The 4898-nt window shown below is 39.5% G+C and overlaps 1 long non-coding RNA gene across 1 annotated transcript; it reads left to right on the top strand.

Annotated features, from left to right (window-relative positions):
• Positions 1-93: 93 nt before the first annotated feature.
• On the top strand, positions 94-4245 carry LOC120924262. The gene is made up of 3 exons (XR_005746340.1): positions 94-142; positions 2944-2985; positions 4204-4245. It is a non-coding gene; the product is annotated as an uncharacterized LOC120924262 (long non-coding RNA).
• The last annotated feature ends 653 nt before the right edge of the window (positions 4246-4898 follow it).

Below are 4898 nucleotides of genomic sequence, written 5' to 3' on the forward strand. Positions count from 1 at the left end.
ACCTGGACGAATGAAAACCTTCATAGTTTTTACACTTTTTGGTAGGTAAATAATATAAATACACATGTTGCTTATAACAGCATTTTTTATTGTCTTCCAGACTCCCAGGGTAATAGTTCTAGTTACCCCACAGGCAACCAAGGTAAGTGTTTGGCATACCTTTCAAAGCCAGTGATTCAGAAAATATTGACTGCTAGTTTTTGGTAGCTCATGTATTTTTTCCTTTAAGTAGGAATCAATACTCCTAATACACTATAAAACAATATTGTGTGAAGGAAATCAGTCAGTAGAGGTAAAGTCCCATATAAAGATGTGGTTCACTTTAAGAAAGGACAGACAGCGTAGCACCTTCCACCCGCCCTCTGTCGAAGTCCTATGACGAAACCCCTCAGGGCGTGGCTACTCACGACGCTCAGGAAGTGACGCTTGCGCTCCACCAGGGCCTCGGCTGGAACCAACGTTTGCTAGGCTCTCTGAGACTGTAATAGGACCAGCACAACGCTCTACCTTGCTTACAGGAGTTGGTGACTATGCGCTTGTTTATCTTTTATATTGTACGTGTAATGTTTGAAGGGTTTATCATATCTGTGGGCTATTTATATTTTTAACCCATTAAAAACGGAATTATGCTATGGCACTGTTTTTGTCTTTTTTTGGATTAATTGGGAGCCTCCATACAGATTCATTCGATTACCCTGTTTGAAGGATATATACCAGTCTGGAGCTTTATATACATCGCCAGATATAACTTACTTTTTGGTAAGTGTGTACCCCAGAGGGGGCTCGTTTTGTCCCACGCGGTGTCTTTTAAGGAGTTCGGGTGGAAGGTGCTACGCTGTCTGTCCTTTCTTAAAGTGAACCACATCTTTATATGGGACTTTACCTCTACTGACTGATTTCCTTCACACAATATTGTTTTATAGTGTATTAGTGGTGCCTTGAGCATTTACACCAGAATTATCACTTTTTAGCGCTGTTTGTGATTGTTTTAATTGTGCATTTATGCTCTTTTAATTGTGATCATTTTTTTATCATGTCTTTATTGTTTTAAACGGCTGCTCCCATCATCGTAGTATACAGATTCTCTGTCATCTACGCTCTTTCAGTTATTAGCTTATTGCAATCAGCTTATATCCGGGTTTGGCGCTGGGAGGTGTTCTGTAGGCCTTCAGTACACTTTTTTCGTTAGGAATCAATACTGTTTTTACATTTTTTCTTTTTAAAATATGTTTGAATTTGATCAGCTTAGTCCTTGACTGACATCAGGACTGGGAAGGGGGGCGGCTGGGTCTACTTCTGGAATGCAGAGGCTCTGGCACCCCTAGAAATGTTGGAGGTGTTTAAAATGGAGACTTTTCCTTCTTGTGTATGGCAGGTGACAGGGGTGTTGCTACAGGAGTTGCAGTGGTTGCAATCACAACCTGGCCCCAGGCTCCAGGGGCATATGGACCCATGCTCCCCCTGTAAACCAGGATAGGAAGGGCAATGGCATATGGAGGAACCGATCCCCTCTAAATAATAATAAGCCTAAAAAACCTTATTACAGCCATTTCACCACTTTAAGTTTGGAAGTAACCTAAATGTATCAGCCATGCAATTTAGTTTTTAAGGTGTCACAATTCTAATGCAATAAAGTTATTTTTAAGGCACAACTAAAAGATATATTTATAGAGTAAAATACATCAATTTTATTGTGCAAAATTTAAAAAAGAACCCAGAGGTTTCATAACATGAAACACACAATGTAAAATCAAAGACCATATGATTATCTTCAAAGTCATCAACCAATAGAGGGGACCCGCTGAGTCTCAAATCTGTGAATATCAACCAACGCGGTTCAACTTCAATTTGAACACATTGGGGTAACATTCATCAATTAGGGATGCCGCGGTTCACCTCTAGTGGATTGATGACTGATGATAATCATGTGATATTCTATTTTACATGATGAGTTTTATGTAATGGAACGTTCGGGTTCTTTTTTAACATTTGCAGAATAAATTTGATGTATTTTACTCTATGAATAAATCTTTTGCGGTGCCTTAAAAATCTGATCCCTCAATGAGTTATTTGTACTAGTTTAGAAGTAACTTGCTACTTCTAATGTGGTGGGGAGATCAATCGCCAATTTGTATCTGTGCTGTGTTACTATAGAACAATGGGATATAGGTAATTTAAGCGGGAATACAGAGCTCCAATCATTAAACTTGAAGGCTAATCTTGAGATCTTACCTTTAAGTTATAACAGATTGCAGAAGTTCTGAAATACTTGAAGATGTTTTACAACCCATCTAAACAGTTCCCTAATCATTAGAACTTGGAAAGCCACTTGAATGAGTGGTGAACCGTCTTTAACATTACCGAACAAGTCCAGTTGAACTGCTACTAGCTATATCATAACCTGGACCAGGATGAGGCGGAGGCAGAGGAGGGACCAAACTTGCCTACTGCACTGCGGGGAGGGGGAATGGGGGGCATCAGTGACAGGCGCTGGCTCTGCATCAAAGATCAATTTGCTCCTGCTGCAACTAATTTGTAGATAATCCTAATTCACTTTTTTATTAACCCGTGGAGTTAAAAAAAGTACAAACTGTTTAAGTAAAAGTAAAGTAAACAATGTGTGCAACAGCATTTACAACTGCCAGCAGAAATCTACTGATTCTTGCTGGCAGCAGTCCCTGGCCACACACAAACTCCCTTGTGTGGGTAGCCTAAAACTACCGGTACTTATTTGTATTTGTTTGTTTTTGTATTGTGAAATGAAAAACTTTGTGAGGATAGGGGGTTGGGGTGCACTATGACATCTTCACCTTATGTGCCAGAGGAACTCATTCCTGCACTGAACTGAACAAATGAAAACCTTCATAGTTTTTACACTTTTATGTAGGTAAAATATATAAATACACATGTTGCTTATAACAACATTTTCTTAATGTGTTCCAGGTTCCCCACCTTCTGGTTCTGATGCCAACACAAACCAAGAAAGTAAGTGTTCTGCATACTTTTCAAAGTCATTGATTCAGAAAATATTGACTGCTAGTATTTCGCAGCTCATGTATTTTTTCCTCAAATCTGTGAATACCACCCAACGTGATTCAACTTCAATTTGAACACATTGGGGTAGCATTCATTAATTAGGGATTCCGCGGGTCACCTCTAACGGAATTATGAGTTTGATGATAATCATGTGATAGTCTATTTTACATTGTGAGTTTTATGTAATAGAACCTTTGGGTTCTTTTTTAAATTTTGCAAAATACAATTGATGTATTTTACTCTATGAATAAATCTTTTGCGGTGCCTTAAAAATCCCATCCGTCATTAAGCTTAGTCTACTAGTTTGGAAGAACCTTGCTACTTCTTATGTGGTGGGGAGATCAATCGCCAATTTGTATCTATGCTGTGTTACTATAGAAAAATGGGATAGAGGTAATAGAGGCGGGAATACAGAGCTACAATCATTACACTTGAAGGCTAATCTTGCGATCTTACCTTTTAGTTATAACAGATTGCAATAGTTCTGAAATACTTGAAGATGTTTTGCAACCCATCCAAGCAGTTCCCTCTTCTCTAATCATTAGAACTAGGAAAGCCACTTGAGTGAGTGGTAAACCATCTTCAACATTACCGAACAAGTCCAGTTGAACTGCTGCTACTAGCTATATCATATCCTGAAACAGAATGGGGTGGAGGCAGAGGAGGGACCAAACTTACCTCCTGCACTGCTGGGAGGTGGAATGGGGTGCATCAGTGACAGCCGCTGGCTCTGAATCAAAGATCTATTTGCTGCAACTAATTTGTAGGTAATCCTAAATTATTTTTTTATTAATCCGTGGAGTTAAAAAAAGGACAAACTGTTTAAGTAAAAGTAAAGTAAACAATGTGTGCAACAGCATTTACAACTGCCAGCAGAAATCTACTGATTCTTGCTGGCAGCAGTCCCTGGCCACACACAAACTCCCTTTTATAGGTAGCCTAAAACTACTTATTTGTATTTGTTTGTTTTTGTATCATGAAATTAAAAAAAACTTGTGGGGATAGGGGTTTGGGGTGCACTGTGACATCTTAACATTAAGTGCCAGAGGAACTCACTCCTGCACTGACCTGGACGAATGAAAACCTTCATAGTTTTTACACTTTTATGTAGGTAAATAATATAAATACACATGTTGCTTATAACAGCATTTTCTTAATGTCTTCCAGATTCCCAAGGTAATGGATATGGTTCCAATTCAAACAAGCAAGGTAAGTGTTCTGCATACTTTTCAAAGCCAGTGATTCAGAAAATATTGACTGCTAGTCTCTTGCAGCTCATGTATTCTTTTTCCTTTAAATTGGAATCAATACTGTTTTTAAATGTTTATTTTTTTTAAATATGTATGAATATGATCAGTGTAGACCTTGACTGACATCAGGACTGGGAAGGGGGAGTGGCTGGGTCTCTCTGTAATGCAGAGCCTCTGGCACCCCTAGAAATGTTGGAGGTGTTTAAAATGGAGACATTTTCTTCTTGTGTATGGCAGGTGACAGGGGTGTTGCTACAGGAGTTGCAGTGGTTGCAATCACAACCTGGCCCTGGGCTCCAGAGGCACATGGACTCATGCTCCCCCTGTAAACCAGGATAGGAAGGGCAATGGCATATGGAGGAACCGATCCCCTAGTAAAAGTAAAGTAAACAATGTGTGCAACAGCATTTACAACTGCCAGCAGAAATCTACTGATTCTTGCTGGCAGCAGTCCCTGGCCAAACACAAACTCCCTTGTGTGGGTAGCCTAAAACTACTTATTTGTATTTGTTTGTTTTTGTATCGTGAAATGAAAAACCTTGTGGGGATAGGGGGTTGGGCTGCACTATGACATCTTCACCTTAAGTGCCAGAGGAACTCATTCCTGCACTG

Source organism: Rana temporaria, unplaced genomic scaffold (assembly GCF_905171775.1).
Source record: "Rana temporaria unplaced genomic scaffold, aRanTem1.1, whole genome shotgun sequence".
Taxonomy (NCBI): Eukaryota; Metazoa; Chordata; class Amphibia; order Anura; family Ranidae; genus Rana; species Rana temporaria.